Raw genomic sequence first — 20,089 nt, forward strand, 5'->3', positions numbered from 1 at the left:
GCTTTGTGGATTTCTAGATTAATCATATTCAGGGTCCTGAATCATTTTATCTCTTTTAGTCCTCTACCCATTCATCAGCAAGTTCTCCATCTTTTAGTATAAGCTGAATATTTGTTAAATACTAGGCAATGTAGGGGGGGGGAATACACCCCTCCCTATAATAATAACAAAACAAGAAACCGAACCCTAAAATAAAAATCTCTTTCAGGCCCAGCCAGTATAGTTCAGCAGTTGAGTGTCAACCCAGGAACCAAGAGATTACTTGTTCCATTTCCAGTCAGGGCACATGCCCAAGTTTCAGGCTCAATCTCCAGTAGGGGGCATGCAGGAGGCAGCAGATCGATGATCTTTCTCATTGATGTTATTCTTCTTCCTTCCTCTTTCTCTAAAATGCTCAATAAAAACATTCTTAAAATATCTCCTTCAGGATATCAGCAAGGATACTAAGGATACTAATGCTTCTCTCTTTCTTCTGCCTACTCTGCACAATTCTGGCAGGGATTCCCTTTAAAAGTTGTTATTTTTTTCTTCAAAAATTTGAAAGTAAACCATGTCTCTGGTGTCACTGTACTATCACCTAATTCATGCTCTCAAAATCTCTCCTGTGTTTGAAGTTGCAGATCAAAGACTATGACTGAAGAGAGTCTACACTTCTATTGAATCTGAACAGCTCTGGGATCTATCAGTGACCCTTGCAGGCTCAGGGTTCCCTTATCTAGGGGTTTTGAGCAGATTTTGGAGTGATTGATCTGTATCAAAAAAATCTTACAAAGCACAGAATTCCAGTTGGGTCCTCAATACAAAGATAACAGCTGCTCATTAATTCACAAAGGCATATTGGGTGGCCTTGTATAATTATCTCTTCAATATCCAAAGCCTTCTTAAAAGCAAACTTTAGGGGAAAGGGTTGTCTGGTAAGCACAGGTTTGTAGTTCATGAACCTGTGATGACTTTAAGCCATACTGCCATCAAGCTCTGGGGGCTGAGAGTCAGAGGAGCCTTTGCCTGAGAGTCAGACGGAGCAGAGATGACTATTTTCCAAGGGAAGGGCCTCCCTGGTCCATGTGCCTTTATCCTAGAAGGCAATACTCACCCTTTCATTTCTATAGGAAATTGTAGGCCACTCTGTATTATGTTACTATAGTCCTGCTTCAGTCATGAGTGCTGTTTGAATAAACTGTCTATTGTTAGTGTGCATTAATCCACTAGTTTATAGAAAGGAAAATCTTGTGGCCTATTTCACCTTCAGAATTTATTAAACTACATTTTGTAAAATATTAACCAGGGCAAATTAAAAACTTGCATTCTATGCAAGAGCAATTATTTAAAAAACTATCCTATATAATAAAAGGCTAATGTGCAAATTGTCCCCTTGAGAGTTCAACCGACGGGGAGTTTGACCGCTCACTATGATGTGCAGGGGTGGCACAGAACGAAGGAAGGCCCTGGCCGGCAGCAGGGGGAAAGAAGGTCCTAATTGGCCCTGATCTCGAGCCAGGCCTAGGGACCCTACCCATGCACAAATTTCATGCACTGGGCCTCTAGTATTCTTATAAATGCAAATCTAATGATTATGCTAAAAAGACAAAAGAGAATAAAAATAATCAGAAGTCTGCCATGTCATGATCTCACTCCAGTTACATAGGTGTATGTTTTTTTTAAGTCAACTATTTGAACTTTGCAACTATGTGTACTTTGCAACTAAACTGGAAAAGTAGTACATGAAGGCAGTGTCTTTTAAGTAATCAACTGAAAAAGTGACTGACCACAGCGAATGACAAATGGCTAATTGATATGTTACATCCATCACACATGTATGTATGAGTGAGAAATAATTGGGTTATAAAAAAACAAATTGTTTGATGCATGACTTTCACCTTGGCTTTCGCTAACTCCATACCAGCTCTGGCTTCTTTACTAGCAGCGGGTATCCCAGAAAACTCTAGTGTGCCAGTCTCCCTAAAATGATGGATGTACTGCTAGAATGAATGCCTTTTCTCCTTCTTCATATTATAGCTTCCAGGCAAACCATTATTCTGCTATCATGACAGCATGCCTTCATGATGGACATATTAAATATGGTCAGATTATAGAGTATAGGTTATTTATATTAGTTTCATTATTACACTGAATATATGTGATTTGAGGGTGGGTCTCTGGTCCCAGAAGCCACACAACACACAAACTGAGTCTTAGAACAAACTACTCCTATGTTCACCTCCACTAAAGTGTCCTCAGAACAAGCTAATACAAGGCACTGTGCCAAGATTAGAGATATAAAGTTGGCAAAACCTGCACCCTATCCCCAACAATCTCATTCATCCTCCTATATAATAAAAGGCTAATATGCAAATTGTCTCCTCAACCAGTTCAACCAGGGGGCTCAATCGGCCCTCTCCAGCCTGATCAGGGGTGGGGCTGGCCCACCAACCACCCACAGCCCCTTCCCCCAGCCGGTCCCACCCCAAAATGTCCCCCAACCCCAATAGGGGGTAGGGCCAGCCGGCCAACCTCACGTGTCCCCTCCCCCCAGCTGACCGGACCCCTCCTGTGAACGATTTCGTGCACTGGACCTCTAGTTTTATATAAGTGAGAGAAATAATTTTCCTGCCCTTGCACTCAAATTCTAGTATTTCTCAGAGTTTTGGGTCTAGCTAAAATTCTTATGCAATTCTATTTTTTAAAAATGCTTAATTTTTATCTTTAATAATATTTCTCAACAAATAGCACTGCCTTCATTAAAATATTATATCTTTCAGAGATTATAGAAAAAGAATAAGAATAAAAAGCTGATTAAGCAGACTAAACCCCAAACAACACAGCTTTTACCACAGGGATGGGGGATTTTACCCCATAGACCACAGTCCTGTTAGGTTTTTATATCTATATCAATGTTGCCCTGATAGAAGACATGAAGTTTCTGGCTTAGCAACAGACTCATTGTTTACTTACATACCATCCTGAGTTGGTTTCCCATGCCCCAGGCCCCTATAGAGTGATGCATTGAAATCCAGATGTACCTGGTGTATGTAAGGGGTTGGGGGCAGTATCACAGGAGAGAAACTCTGAAATTATGAATCTCAGAGCTTTCTTATGATGCCTGGCATAGCTGTCTCCTCAGGGGAATGGAAGACATTATCTTTCTAACAGGAACAGATATTAGAGAGGAGAGAGCAAGGTCTCTAGAACCATTACCGCTGTAATCTAAACAAATGGTTGCAGGGGAGATAAATCTGTAAATCTCTCACGGGGGAATCTGCACTTAACTTCCAAGGTGTGCTTGCTGCTCATTCATCTTTCAATCCAGGTTGTTAGCTCAGAAAGCTCTGACCATGAAGAAATGTGAAAATATTCATGGAACACTGTCTCCTGAAACTCCAGTGTACTTGCTCTTAAGACCATCTCTTAGTGACTTGACAGTACATATAGGACATGTTGTGGCAGTGTCTGCAGCATGAAACCGGCTTTCCATAGAGGTTGGGAATTAACTATATTTTCTCTTTGTCTCCATTTAAAAATGTCTTCTTTTCCCCTTGGCTGGTGTGCTCCATGGTTAGAGGTCGTAGGTTCAACTCCCAGTCAAGGGCCCATACCTGGGATATAGATTCGATCCCCAGGCCAGTTGGGGCAAGTGCAGGAGGCGACCAACTGATCTCTCTCTCTCTCTCTCTCTCTCTCTCTCTCTCTCTCTCTCTCTCTCTGTCTCTCTCTCTCCTTTCTCTCTCTCCCTCCCTTCCACTCTTTCTTTAAAAAAAAAATCAATGGAGAAAAACAATATCCTTGGTTGAGGATTAAAAAAAAAAGTCTTGTTTTCTGTTAATCCCTGGTTTTCAGGGTGAGTGTACTTCTTTTCTCACAGTTCTCTTCCCTGTCAGTAACTCATGAAATTAGGTTTTCGAAGGCCCACTTCTATATTGATTCAGAAAACTAAAAGAAGCAATATAATACTGTTTTAAAAAGGCATGAAATTCAAGTCTGACTCAATGGTTCTATCTAGAAAACTCATAGAAACTTTCTCCTGAAAAAAAAAAATGTTCACTTGTACATAAAGGTATTTCTTCTCTCATGTTTCACTTTGCAATCTGTAGCTATTCATTAGAATTTTATTGTTTAGGCAGAAATGTGATGTTTTGTATGTTAAGTGTCTACACTTATAAGTAAAAAAACAACCAAATAAAACTACTTCATCTCAAATGAAAGTTTAGATTATTAAAGGCTTATTTTCCATTGAAATGGAATTTCAGCGTTCTAATTTTCTTTAACTTATCCCTGAAATGAAAGGTTTCCTCCTGACAGATTGGGGCATCCACTAATGCAGAAGCACTTGTTTTTATCAACTTAACATTCTCTTCTCTCATCAATGCTCAACCAGATCAAAAGGCACACACTGTTCTCCAGACATTTTTAGGTAGCTGGAAATGCTGACACTTTATTAATGTTCAGAGGGAAATTAAGGATGAGTGTGAGATATATCAGTTTTCTGTTATTACTATTATTTTGATAATAAAAATAAAAGTTATGTGCCAAAACCGGTTTGGCTCAGTGGATAGAGCGTCGGCCTGCGGACTCAAGGGTCCCAGGTTCGATTCCGGTCAAGGGCATGTACCTTGGTTGCGGGCACATCCCCAGTAGGGGGTGTGCAAGAGGCAGCTGATCGATGTTTCTCTCTCATCGATGTTTCTAACTCTCTATTCCTCTCTCTTCCTCTCTGTAAAAAATCAATAAAATATATAAAAATAATAAAATTAAAAATAAATAAATAAATAAATTTTAAAAAATCACTCTCTTGGGTAGAGTATTTTAAAAAAAATAAAAAAATAAAAAAATAAAAGTTATGTTTTAGTTGAACCTTTTCTGAGTGACCTTCTTACATGCAAATTGAATAACTTATCTTGCCTTTATAATTTAGTAAATTATGTTATTATGTATCCAAAGGTTCTACTGAAGCTGAGGTAGAAATAGAAAGCAAGGTTGATCTTACAAATGTATTTTAAATTTTCAGTAGATTCCCATTTGTTCTGGCTAACTATTGCTGCATAACCAGCTAACCCAAAAATGTAGCAGCTTAAAACAAACATTTTTATTGTTCATGATTTTGTGGGTCAGGAATATGGGAAGGGCTCAGCCGATTCCCATGGCATCTGGTGGGATGGCTGGGGCTGGAGGATCCACTTCCAAGGTGGTGTCTACACTCACACATCTGGAGCTGTGGGGCTCCTGGTCCTCACTCTGGTGTCTGCACTCACACATCTGGAGCTGTGGGGCTCCTGGTCCTCACTCTCCGCCTGCTGTCTCATCCTCCAGAGCCCTCTGCCTGTGACGTGGGCTTCTCAATGTGTGGTTGCCCCAGGACAGCCGAGCATCTTACAAAGCAGCTCAGGGCTCCAAGAACAAAAATTCTGAGACTAAGACAGAACCTGGAAGCAGCCTCCTTATATAACCCAGCTTCAGAACTCTGACAAATTCCATTTATCAAGCAAGTCATTCTGCCTCTCAATGGGAATATTTTAAAATAATTTGTGGCTTTTTAAAATCTATTATGCATTCAATATGCTTAGAAAATTGCTTCATCTCTTCCTCTCTTGAAAACTGGGAATTGAAGTTAGGGAAAGAAACATTAATTATCTTCAAAGCTGGAAATGTCAATCTCAATATTAGACAAATTGAAACGAACAAAATTATGTACTTAACCATAAAAAAAGAACAGAGTTGCCTTTTTTATTATTATTTTCCTCAAGAAGAAGGCAGGTGTACTCATGGAAAGTAGGTTTAAACGGCACTTTGCTAAACACTTCGATAAAGTTGCCTGTCGGTCTTACAAAGGGTTTGTTGTGGGCTGCAAATGTCATGCCTTGAAGACATGTCAATCAAGAGTTTTGATTAAATAAAAATGTTAAATCAACACAGGAAACTTAAATCACATAAGAGTATGTTTAATTGGTTGCTTTACTTCTCCAGCAATTTTCAAGTGCTCTGAAGAGCTTAGCACTTCATCCAGCATTTTTGTATAAAATAACCTAAAAAATAAAAAAAGAAACTATATATTTAAAAGAATGATATATATAATAATGTTTAACATTTTCCTACAACCAAACAAGATCATTGACACTCCAATAGACAATGTATACATATTTTTTAATGAACCTCGCAATTTTTCACCTTGTCCTTATTTCCTTGTCATCTATGTGACCCTCTTCTCTTCCTTGTTTTTTGGTTTTTGTTTTTTATGATTCAAAACAGTCTGATTTATATGCATTTTCAATATTTATGTTATCCAACAATTTTAATTTTCAAGAATGGGATGTTAGAAAAAAAATTTTTTTCCTTTCTCCTTTCCATTGCAGTAAATAATAATAATAATTTTTAACCTAAAGGTCATCACATTTCATCATCATCATCTTTTTTTTTCTTAAGTAACCTTTGGTGAATGGCTCTAAATAGCAACTTATTGCTCTAAAAGTAATAAACAAAAAGCTATTTGCTATATCTTTACTTCTCAGCAGTCTTCCCTTAGGCAGATGCTGACTCTCCTGCTCTTCATGTTAGGCATTGATGTAAAGAATGAATGTTTCTGATACTTTCAGACAGCTGTGTTTTCTCTTTTTTCCCACTTTCTCTTATTAATTAAATAGCTATTCATTCAGTAAATGGCTTTGGTGTGCCTATGGTATTTCTCCCATCATGGCACTAATTTCTGGTCATTCAATGTTGATTAGTATAGGGCTGTGGCCATTAAGAAAGTCCTAGTCTAGCAAAAGAGGGAGAAGTGCAAAGAACAATTGCAAGACACATGAAATGCCTCAGAGAGGAATTCATTGGAGGTATAGCAGAGTCTGCCAAATTTTTTTTTGTGCACAGAAGAGAGCAGGCAAGAGATCATCTTCTCCAAAAAAAGGCCAAATGAAGACCTTTACTGTCATACTAAGGACTTTGGAATGTATTCTGTAAACAAGGGCTAGATGGAGAATGACAAGACATTCTCCATCTAGCCCTTTTTACAAATAAGAACACAAAAACAGATTAAGTTACCAGGAGGTAGAGCATGAAGGATTCTAATAAAGGCACCAGGATTCTAAAGTATTTAAAGCATTTTTAAATAAGAGACCCCCAAATTACAGTACCAGAAGCCATTTAATAAATATTACCCTGTATCCTCATAATTTCTAAGCACATCATATTTACTATTTTGTTATTGGTTTTATTTTTTTTTCACTTATCTATGTAATCCTGAAAATTCCCATTCTATTTTGCTTGAATGGCCCATGCTAAAGTGTGCCCTCCTTTTAGCTCTGGCAATGTAACTTGAATTCAGTAAAATGCACATATCTTAGTATACCGCTTGATGAATTTTTATATATGTGTACACATAGTAACTCCACCCAAATGAAGACATATCCTTTTCCACAAGTAGTTTTTTTATGACACTTTCTAGTAAATAACCAACTATGCACCCAGAGGTAATCATCATCCTAAACTTCATCACCATAAATTAGTTTCATTCTCTTTCTTATAAACAGAATCATATAGTAGGTACATTTCATTCAACATAATGTTTTTGTGATTTATCCATGTAGCTACATGTAGCAATGATCCTTTTTCTCTGCTATATAGTATGCTATTGTCTGAATATATCACAATTTTTAAATCTGTTATACCATGGGTGGACATTTGAATTGTTTCTGATTTGGAGCTATTGTTAAATCTTATGCATTATTTTTGTGTTTACATGACCTTATTTATCCTGGCCATTTAACCCAAGGAGTAGAATTGCTAGAACACAGAGTAGATGTATGTTTAATTTTATTAGTATGTGCAAAGGGTTGTTCAGAATCATTTACTATTTTATTTACACTTCTACCAGCAATGTATGAGAGTGATTTTTCATTACAATGTCTTTGATACACACTAAGTCTTGCTTATTTTAGTTTTTCTGATATTTCATTTGGGTTTAATTTCCATTTCCCTGAGCTATCACTGGATCATGATATAAAGAGCAAATTGAGGGGGGAAAATCCATTGTAATTTTGATTTCAGTTATTGAATTTTTATGACCTAATTTTTCTATTTAGTTTTCTTTTAGAATTTCTATTTTTCCTTAGTGTTTCATCTCATCACTTTATATCCATCCTTTCCTTTAAATTATTTAACATACATTGTATTAAAGTTCATGCTAGTTTCAATAGCTTGCCTATCTGCAAGTCTGCTTCTATTGACTGTTTCTCATAATTCTGAGTCACAGCATCTTCCTTCTTCATATGTTTGCATTCTATTGTATTCTGAGAATCATGAATAAAAGAATATTGGGGAGTGAATATATGTTTTGTTTACTTCTCAGAGAATGCCAGTACTTTTCTCTATCAACTCTGTTAAGAACTGATCATTCAGATTCCTCTCAAGATATGTTGAGCTAGAATTAGGTTGAAGTTGTAAATAGATTATGTTCACTTGTGATTAACTCAAGCTCCAATTCCCTGAGGTGCCATCTCTTTGACATGTTCATTATTTTCATAGAGACAGGATTGTAGATAATTTTAGTCAACTCTGGATGGACTGCAGAATCCAATTTTCATACATATTTCTTCATGCATCTCTAAGAAGATTCTTAAGATTTAAATGACAATAGTTATTTACTCCACTCTTCATGAGCTACATATTGTTCTAAAAGTTTTTATATATTATGTCATTTAATCCTCAGCACAACCCTCTGAGAAATATATCATGAGTATTCCCATTTTTTAATTAACAAATATGAGGCTCACAGAGGTAACAGACCCAATCACTGAGTTATTAAGTGGTTGCTCTGGCAGTCTGTTAACTCACGATCTTAACCACTATGTGACAGTGCCTCCTATATTTTCTTACCACTCTGGAGACACATGTAGTCAGATGGACCAATATCACCACCCTGGGTATTTTCTACCAACTTTTACAGCCCTTACTGTTGTTTCTTGTGTAGGATGCTTGTACCTGCCTTATTTTATAGCTTCTTGTGTCGTTTGCTAGTTTGCAAAAAGGTTCCAATAGGGACTAGGGACTGACCATCGCCACCTTTGCAGCCCCAGTTTCAGATCATACTGGCGGGGAGGCAGCCCTCCGCGCAGGACAATATTCAAAAGGGGTTGGATCCGCCTTGGCCCCGTAGGCCTGGAGTGCCCTTTAGTCCGAGAGGTGTGTATTGAGCATGCGTGTGCTTTAAGGTTCGGGAAAGCCAGAGATCTGGAAGAGGTCAGGGCACACGGAACAGACTGACAGAGGTCAGAGGGCGGCGGAGGGAAGGCGGGATGAAAGAAGGTGAAGAGATTAGCCAAAGAACAAATGGGCATAGCCACACAGACAACGGTGTGGTGATGGCCGGGGGGGGGGGGGGGGGGGGGGGGGTGTCTGGGTGGAAGTGATTTGGGGGGAGGAGAGGGACATCTGTGATAGTGTCAACAGTAAATAAAAAAATTAATAATTAAAATGAAAGCGCGCGCGCACACACACACACACACACACACACACACACAGAGTCGTGAGGGTCCCATCACTGGCGTAGGTTCATGGATCGCACGAAGCGTCCATCCCCTGTCCCACCTGATGCTGCCTGTTCCCCATAGGGCAGGGCTGGGGAAACCCCAAGCCTTGCTCGGGCCAGCTGCAGCGGGGCTGGCGGGGCCTCTCCCCAATGAGAGACACCTGGGAACCTGGTCGGTGGGGTAATCACGGCGCGAGAGAGCCAGTGCGCATGCGGTCCGTGCAGCTCTCGGGGGCGAGAGGAACGGGGACCCCCGCCAGGTCCAGTCAGGCCAGACCCGGTTCGGAAGAGGCCAGTTTACTCTCTGGAGCTCTCGTGGGAAATGGGGCGTCTGCCAGTGTCCGGGCCAGCACCGGCGAGGCTCTGACTCATCCTGAAGCCAGCTATGGCGCCCACACTGAAGCCCTGGCTGGCGGGACTGACTCCTCAGAGAGAGGCAGCCTGAGTCCTGGTTCCTGGAGAGGCCGCGAGGCAGCAACAGCACGACCAGATGGGGCCTGCCTGTCCGTCACCTTGGCAGCCTCAGGATCAGACTGTATTGCAAGGGAGCCCCTCCACCCAGGACAACATCCAGCTGCCTGGACAGGCCGCGGCCCCTCAGGCCTGGGGCGCCCCATAGGCCTCTAGGCCCTAGGCCGCGCGAGCTAGCGTGCACTGCGCATGCGTGCGCCCCAGCGGTGAGCGGTCTGCGCGCGCATCCCCTCCGGTGGCGCTGCCACCTCTTCCTCAGCGCACGTCCGTGCCCACCCGTCGAGGTCCCTGAGCTGAGCAAGGAAATCGTGAGCCTGGTCAGCGGGTAAGTAAGCACAATGTGATGGCACCAGTGAGGGATGAACGGTGGCCGTCTTTCAGGGGTATCCTTGGGCGACCGTGAGGACGCAGTGCCTCCTGTTGTCTCTGTCTTTAGATGACATGTCTGCGTGGCCTGGGAAAAGAAATGGCAAGGAGTGTGAACGTATACTGGTTCATGAATAGTGGCTGAAGTTTGGGCGGAATGGTCAGATAATTGGGAGGAACAGGATTTGAGGACTAGGAACAAGTTGGGAGCCCGTTTTCAGCATGGTCTCTTCAGAATGGGCTCAGGGTATAAGAATGTGTGACCTTCGGGAGCACGCCTCAAGGGCACCCACTGCAGGCCAGGCCGTCAGTGATCAGGGGGCCAGAACGACACATTCTGTGGCTATCCGTGCGACGTTTCCCTTACCTCAGTGTTTGTTTGCTCAGGGGGCTAATGAGAAAAGTGGCCACAGGAGCAAAAATGGAAATCACGGGTATTCTCAACAATGGTGGCTTTTCTTCACCGAAGATCATCTAAATCTGGTCCTCTTTCCTCAGGTTAAAGAGGTTTTATAAGCCAACATGTCAGTATGAATGGGGCAGAAATGTACCCCTAGCAGAATAAACATTTATTCTAGATATAGATTTGTCTTCCTTAGACCATCCCGATTACCTTATCTCCCATATCTTTTACATTGCTTTGAACAAAGAAACTATTTTATGGTGAAAAAAATAGGCTGATGCTTAAATAATTTATTATAAAATGGTGCAGTGGTCAATAAATTACTTCAATATGACACCAGCTGGGTGACAACAACTTGCAAATTTGAGGTGTTATCCTACACAATGCTCTATGCTCTGAACCAGTAAGCAGTAAACTTTTCTTTTCTTTTCTTTTTTCCCCCCCTAGTCAGAATATAGGCACCAAGGGCATGGTACTTTTCATTATTTCTCTTAATGACCCTCCTTTAAAGATTTTGCTTTCATTCTCTCTAGCTGTGTTTCTGGCTAATTTAGAATGTTTGGTTTTCAAGGCAGAAATGCTTTCACAAGGGCACAACATAATGGTTCAATTGACCTTGATGCTGAGGCTGCCAGTTGACTATTGGGCTCCTCCTGCCCTTAAAGCAATGAATAAAGAAGGGAGTTGATAGACTGTCTGTGGTGACTGACCCCAGAGTGAATAGGATTGATGTTATTACACAATAGAGGAAGGGAGAAGTATGTCTGAAACTCAGAAGTTTCTCTGGGATGCTTCTTAGCACTTCTGCATCCAGTTGAAAATGGTAATGCGAGTTTCAAACAAACCAATTTTTAAAAAATCTCAAGGCTCAGCCCCACCAGGAGAAAGGTTTGTATCACTCAACCCTATCAGCTAAGGAACATGGAAGTTATAAATACCATCTATGATCTAAAGGCCAGTTGAAGAAATAAATATAACAACAGACCCATGGTATTTTTGTTTGTTTGCTTGTTTTTGCTATTTGTATATTTATGTATTTAATCAATTTCCCTTTTTTTCTGTACTATTTCATCCAAAATGTGTTTGTAGTGGTTAAATTTATAGTTTAGTTCTGAGTTTTCAGTATATTAGAGTAGCCCTTGTACTAAATATAGAAGATTAAAAATATCCAGATATAGAAATAGTTACTAATGGAATGAAGGATTTATTTGGATTTTTAGCAAAGTAATAGACTTGGTGATGAGTTTTACTCAAGGCAAAATGTTATATAAGAAAATTAGGGCATCTTTAAAGGATGAAATCATGCAATCCACAATAAGGATATAACAACTTTATTCACTAACTACCACACCACAGAAACACATAAAGCAAAAATGCTAGTAGAAATTTGCTAGATAGGACAAGAATATCAAGGTGTGGACAGTTCTTGCTAAATGCTATTCTTGCTAAATACTAAAATGTACATAGTGCAACCAGATGAGCTTGAGTTTGACAGGATAAGCTTAGCCAACTACAAAGAAGAATTCAAATAGTGTATATAAGCAATGGCTAAGCCTCCCTTTCCGGAGACAGAGCTTTGGATGTGAATACCCTGTCTCCTTTACTTGTTACAACTAACTGATGACAACTACCTAATGACAACCACAACTTGTTCTTGAATAGAACACCCCAAGCAGTGAACCCCTTGAGTGCAGTAACAAAGTCGCAATAGTTGTAGGTGAATTTATATAAGCTCTGTCAGTTCATGATTGATGAAGTAGACGAAAATATGTAAGAGTATATGTAATATAATAAACCATATGCTTGACCTAAACAATATATCTCAAACACAGTACCCTGATAATAGAGAATACTTTTTTGTGTGTATTCCCATGAAACTCTTTCAACTGATTATATATTAGGCCACCAAGAAAACCTCAGTGATTTTTAAAAAAGTAGAAATCATGTAGCTCATACTAATTTACTTTCTAACCCAAATAACCTAAATATTCTCTTTTGTTTTATATTCATGTAACTCTCCTGTTTCTTTTAGTGAATATTTTTCTGTTAAAATACTTAATAGAGGACTTGGAGAAAAAGAATGGAAATGCTTATGAGGAAATTACTTCTGGCCTCTGCAGTGGAAAGATTAGAATCAAGTTTCTGCATATTTTCTCTCTAGGGAATAAAAATGATACATTCCTACTCTTACTTAAAACAAACAGAACCATTTACAAATCTTACATTTTCTCTTAATAAGCCTTCAGATCAACTCAGGCTAGTACTAACAACCAGAACTTCCCTGGAGAAAAATATTTGGAAAAAATATTACTTTCTCCTATAATTTATTGCTTCTAAATTATATTATTCATTATAAACCAGGTGTCAGAGTATCCTAGACTAACTCAAATAGGCATCCTAGCTACTGAGTAAGATGAATCACATAAGAAAAAGAAGAGTTCTCAGGTCCCCAAATTTTCAATATATTTCCAAAGTTATTGGTCACAACAGTGTTGATGAACTAAATAGAGATGATGTCTCTGTATATTTGATTTCTTCACAGAATGTATATCCTTTATTCTGCTAAGCATACTCTTTCTTATCTAGAAATGTATCTTGTTTTTATGTAAAAATAGGCATTTGTTTATCCATTCAATTCTTATTTACTTATATTGAGGTTTTGCATAATCTCATTACTCAAAGATCTAGCAATGTAATACAAAGAACAAATCAGGTGTGAATGTGGATTGCAGTGCAAATCTTAGCATATTGAGCAGAACAGGAATAGTATGAAATAGCTTAGAAATTCAGTCTTTCAGCATATGTTTAATGAGGACCTACTAAGTGTTGGGTAACATTCCAAGTACTGGAGATAAACAGTGGACAAAGCAATGTACCATTCCTAGCTTCTACTGGAAGAAACAGAAAACAAAACAGGCAAATATACAACATGTCTGAGTATATTATATGCTATGAAGAAAGTAAAGCAGGGTAAGGAAACTAGGTAGTGCCAGAGTGAGCAGAGGTTGCTATTTTATACATGGTAGCCTGGCAAGGCCTCTTTAAGGTGGCAATTAAGCAGAGACTTGAATTAACTGAGAGACTGATATCTGAGATAAGAGTGTTCTCATAAAAGGAAATAGCCAAGTTCATGGTCTTAAAGTGGGACTGTACTTGATGTTAGAGGAACAGCAAAGAGGCATGCGTGATTATAAAGCAGCAGTAGGGGTGAAAGGTGGTAAGAGTTGAGGCCTCAGAGGTAGTGAGAAGGCAGATTATATAGGGCATTGTAAGATGTAATGACTTTGGCTTTAACCCTTTGCACTCGCTTGCTTTTTTCTCGATTCCTTTATTCTAATGCTAACCGTGTCGAGTCACACTTGACATCCAAGTGCAAAAGGTTAACTCTTAGTGAATGGGAAGCCTTTGGAGATTGTAAGAAGAAAAGTGATGTGATCTGACTTAGGTTGTGAAATATATCTGGGGAGCTCAAATATATGGGGAGGGGGCTGAATGGATACTCAAAATTTGCTTGAAAGCTGTCACAGTGAAAGGAAACATCTACAATGGACAGAAAAAGCAATGGCTTCAGTGGAAATAATCTGTGGTCAATAGCTGTTGGAATAAACCAATAAGAAAGAATAAAAAGTGGGGGCAGTAATCAGAGTCCTAGTTTTAGGGCTAATAATCATAACTGCACAAATGGAGTTTGTGATTGTTGTAGGCAGCTCTAGCATGGGCCCCAGAGTGGCATGAGCCAATATCCTCCTATCTAATAAAGAGGGAATATGCAAATTAAGTGTCATACTGTCACAAAGATGGCCACGCCCACAGCAGAGGCGGGGTTTCTGTAACACAAGATAGCTGCACCTACTGTGGAGGGTGAATTCCCGTACGAGCCTTAATGAGCAATCAGTAGGGACCTGAGGCCGAGTGGCGCTGGGCCAGGGCAGGAGACCTGAGGCTGCACCCCCCACCCAGTGGGGCTTGACAGGGGACCTCAGGCCATGCCCCCCACCCGGCAGGGATTGACGGGGGACCTCAGGCCGCACCCCTTACCCCAGCACCAGGCCAGAGGACCTCAGGCCATGCCCCCCACCCAGCGGGGATTGACAGGGGACCTCAGGCCGCACCCCTTGCCCCAGCACTCAGGCCGTGCCCCCTGCCTGGGGGGGCTTGACGGCGGACCTCAAGGTGTGCCCCCCCACCCCAGTGCTGGCCTGGGGAATCTCAGGATGCTCCACCTGCCCCAGCCCGGGGGACCTCAGGCTGTACCCCCCTCTCCCAGTGGAGCTTGACAGGGGACCTGAGGCTGTGCCCCCCACCAGGCGGGGCTTGACGGGGGACCTGAGGCTGCACCCCCCTCCTGGCTCCAGGTGGGGGGACCTGAGGCTGTGCCCCCCGCCAGCAGGGCTTGATGGGGGATCTCAGACCATACCCAGCAGGGCTTGATTGGGGATCTCAGGCCATGCCCCCACACCCGGCAGGGCTTGATGGGGGACTTCAAGGTGCGCCCTCTGCCCTGACCCGGGCTGGGGGACCTCAGACCATGCCCCCTGCCCAGCGGGGCTTGACAGGGACCTCAGGCTGTGCTGCCCACCCTGGCGCTGGGCCAAGGGACCACAGGCCATGCCCCCAGCCCCAGGACTGGGCCAGGGCACCTAAGAGTGTGCTGGGGGACCTGAGGCTGCACCCCCCACCCAGCAGGGCTTGACAGGGGACCTGAGGCTGTGCCCCCAACCCGGCGGGGCTTGACAAGGGTGGGGCCAGCCGGGTCTGGATCTTACCCAATGGGGATGGGGCTAGCTGGGTCTGGGTCTCGCACGATTTTGAGGCGCCACAGGTGGGTGGGGACTTGACACTGGGTCCTGCAGTGTGCCCCAGACTATGACAGGAGGAAAATTTTCATATACATTTTACTAATTTTCTTTCATCTCTGACACTTCTATTATAGAGAAAGGGCAAATAGCAATGTACACTAATAAAAGAGAAACATGCAAATTGACCATCCCTCCGCTATACCCACCAGCCAATTAGGAGCAAGTATGCAAATTAACCCAACAAAGATGGCAGCAGCCACAGAGCTGGAGTGAGCAGGAGGCTTGGGTTGCCCCCAGCGACAGAAGAAGCCAAGCTTCCCACCCACCCTGGCTGCCGCTGAAGGAGTGGCTGGGGGCTTGGGTCACCAGGGGCAACCCAAGGAGGTGCTAGGAAAAGAAAAAAGGAGGGGCTGGGATCCTGGGTCGCCAGGGGGCGTGGCCAGCCTGAAAATGGCCCTCAGCCCCTTACCCAGGCTGGGCACACCTCCATGGGGTGAGGATCCCCCTAGGGGGCTTGGCCAGCCTGAAAACAGCCATCAGCCCCTCACCCAGGCTGGCCAGGCACCCCAGTGGGGACCCCCACCCTGAAGGGTGTGTGGCCAGCCTGAAAACGGCCCTCAGCCCCTCACCCAGACTGGCCACGCCCCTCCAGCAGGGACCCTCACCCTATGGGTGCATGGCTAGCCTGCAAACCACCACAACCCCCTTGCCCAGGCCACCCCATGCCCCAAGGGAACCCCTACCCTGATCCAGGATACCCTTCAGGGCAAACCAGCCGGCCCCCACCCATGCACCAGGCCTCTATCTATACTAATAAAAGGGTAATATGCTAATTAGACTGGGAGACCTTCCAGGAGACCTTCTAGACGTTCTTCTGGACAAAGCCATGGTGGCGGGGCTGAGGTAGAGGCGGTTAGAGGCCAAGAGGGGAGGGCAGTTGTGGATGATCAGGCCAGGATGGGACAGCAGTTGTGGGTGATCAGGCTGGTGGGGGGGGGGGGGGGCATTGGGGATGATCAGGCTGGCAGGGGGAGCAGTTGGGGGCAAGCAGGCCGTCAGTGGGGGTCAGTTGGGGTTGATCAGGACAGCGGGGGGAGGGGGGAAGTGTGAAGTGAGCAGGCCAGCAGGGGGACAGTTGGGGGCGAGCAGGCCAGTGTGGAAGGAAGGTGGGGGCGTGCAGGCCAGCAGGGGGGGCAGTTGGGGGCGAGCACACTGGCACGGGGGGCAGTTGGGGTGAGCAGGCCAGCAGGCAGAGTGGTTAGGGGCAATCAGGCAGGCAGGCAGGTAAGCGGTTAGAAGCCAGCAGTCCCGGATTGCGAGAGGGATGTCCGACTGCCGGTTTAGGCCTGATCCCTGTAAACTGGCACTAGGACATCCTTCGAGGGGTCCCAGATTGGAGAGGGTGGAGGTCGGGCTGAGGAACACCCCCCCATGCATGAATTTCATGCACCAGGCCACTAGTATTAAAATATTTCCTCTAATCCCCTTTTAATGTGCACGAATTTCGTGCACCGGGCCACTAGTCTTCTAATAAGTCTCTTTTTACACATACCTCTCTCTCACTCTCTCCATATACAATGTTGAGGTTAAGGGTGCTGATCCTTTTGTAGTAAAAAATATAGAAATAGGACAAACAGAAAAAATTAAGGTAATACAAGTAAGTTTCAATGGACTAGCAACCACAATAAAAATGAATTAAAATAAATCAGAAAAGGGAAGAGTAGATATTAGAATTTATAAATATAATTGGGAAAAACACTATTTATCATAGGTGATAATAAAACAAAACTATTAATATCCATATGGGTAAGACTTGTCTGAAGACATATATTGTGTGTTTGAACATTTACATTTCTTAACAATCCAGCAATTCTACTTCTAGGCATACACCATAAAGAATGGGCACCACTAAACCTTTACAAGAATGTTCACAGTAGCACTGTTTATATTAGCAACAAACCAGAAATACCCTGAATGCATGTTGGCAAGAGATTGGATAAATAAATTGTAGTATATTTATACAATGAATACTATACAAAGAAGGGCTACATGATATTATATGCTGACATAATTTTGCACTAGGAAAGTAAGTCCTTAAGGAGATTCCATATATATAAATAAATCTTAGGAACAAACAAAAAAGCCTATTTTTAGGAATACATATATACATGATAAAGAAAAAGCAGGAGATTAATAAATTCAGGATCTGTTGAGCGGATGGAGGAATGAGATAAACTAGGAAAGGAACACAGATACATTCAAGGCACTGGTCATGTTCTAGATCTTAAATTGGTAAGTGGGATAATAGGTGTCCTTTTTATTTTATGCTTTCTAATTTACATATATGTTACATGTATTGTTTTATCTCTGAAGTATTACATTTTAAAAATATGTAGTAAAAGAGGGAGATAAATTATATATGTAGATTTCATTGTATTTCAAATTCTAGATAGAAAAATATTAAGCATAATCATTAATTGAGAGCTTACTAATTTACAGGTCAGGATAATACAACTTTCAGCAGACCAAAGTTCACATTTTAGTTATGAAATAGTGTGTTCAGCTATAGTACAATATATAGCAGATAGGGGAACTTAAAAATTTAAGTCAATTCTTTTAGGGACTTTAACAGAATTGTTTCCAAATTTAACAATGCTTTGAACTCAGAAGAATCTAAAGGTATCCTAGCAAGTAGTCAAGACCCTATGCTGGTGAAGGGGTGATAGCAATCTCAGATATTGAAGTAGCATCTTGAAGTATCAAGCACCTGGGATGGAGTGAGTGAATGGATTCTGAGAAGGAACTTTTAAAACAAAGGGGAAGAATCACATTAAACATTTTTGTTTTGTGCTATTCCCCCTTAACACACCAGGAAGAGAAGATATCCATCTGTCAGGGTGGATCAGTGCCCAGGCCGAAGATCCAGTAGATCTCTCTGCCAAAGAACCTGTCATGCCTATGAGCCAAAGAAATAGGACTGGACTCCCTGTGTCAGAGGAGACATTTTAGGAACATGGGGGCAGCCATTGTAGAGCTCATATCAAAAAATAGCTGGAAGATCCGATGACGTCTCACAGGAAAAACATGCTGTAAAGATTGACCATGATTGTCCCTAGACACTTTTCCAAATTCCTTTCTAATTAACCATGATTGATTTATTATGAGCTTCTTTCTTAATTTAAACTTTAGTATTTGTACTCTTCTACTTGATCCACAATAGGTCTACCAGTGACTTTTATTTTGACTTTGCACCCTGAAGAACCATACAATCTTGAGCATATGCTAACTATTTTATTTAAAGAGGTAGAAATTGATACATTTTTCTGAAAGCAAGCAAGGCTCCTATCCTCATTTTGTACTTGGTATGTAGATGTTCTTGCCCGTTATTGTCTTGTGTCAGGAAATAGTGATGGATGTATTAGGAAATAGCTTTGACAGCAGCCTAGAGTGAGGCATGTGAAATTGAATTGCCTCTGTGGTTTTCTTTTCTTATTCCTGTGTTATGTAATTTCCAGGATATGGTGAGGGTAAAAACATTATCAATGTCTACTTTTCAATGATTAATGAAAATTAAAGTGAATCATTTGTAATGAGTCAAAATTAAAGTACCTTCAAGGTTTAGGTTAATATGATAATGACTAAACATTTTGAGCTTTAATATAAAAATAAAACAAACTATATAAATATTTCTATTTCATTCTAACCATATGTACTCTTCACACAGTGTATTTGCAAAAAGCATGTTTCTATTTCAAAAGAAGTGTTAATTCTAGTGCACTCTAGTTTGATGTACAAACTTATAAACAGACAAACATAAAAATCATTTAGCTAAGCTAAAACTACTTTTCCATGAATTTTATTCCACCCAGGGTTTTGAATGGAGGTTGGCCAGAAGAGATTATGAGATTTAGAGGGTAGCCATGGGTCAGCTGCCATAGCTCCTAAGGCCATTGTAGGGATGGTACTGAGTGCCACTGTAGGTAGCACATGTTGCTGTTGATCTGCTTATCTTGTTGGGATGGGGCAGCAACTAGTGTAGTTGACTACCAAATTTTGCAAAACTTCCTTTGCCAGTAGGCACAGTTCTTTCTCTTTTTTCAGAGGAGGTCAGGCTCTGCTTGCCTTCTCTCCTTTCAAGAGACTGTTGATCCAAATAAGGACTTAACTTCTACACCTTTATGTCTGCTAGAGCTATAACAAGGCTCAAGTCCCAGAAGATAAGATAAAAAGTGTAACCTGTGAGGAGTCTCAAACCACATCAAAAGGTCCATGTTATTTCATAATGATACAATATGAAATTATATCATATTTCATATATGGACACATATGTGGGAGTATATCCCAAGGAATATTGAATCAGTGTGAAAGGAATATAAGGCTGGACTGGACTGAATTTGTTAATGAATGCACTGAGCTGATATTCTGGATTCAATATGTTAACTTGGGCAACTTGGAGTCCCTCTAGCAATTTCCTTAGTTTGCTAACTCAGACTTGGTCCACACTGAAAAAAATTGATCTGTCAAAACTCCTTTGGT

The sequence above is a fragment of the Cnephaeus nilssonii genome (genome assembly GCF_951640355.1).
Source record: "Cnephaeus nilssonii genome assembly, chromosome: 5".
Classification (NCBI taxonomy): Eukaryota; Metazoa; Chordata; class Mammalia; order Chiroptera; family Vespertilionidae; genus Cnephaeus; species Cnephaeus nilssonii.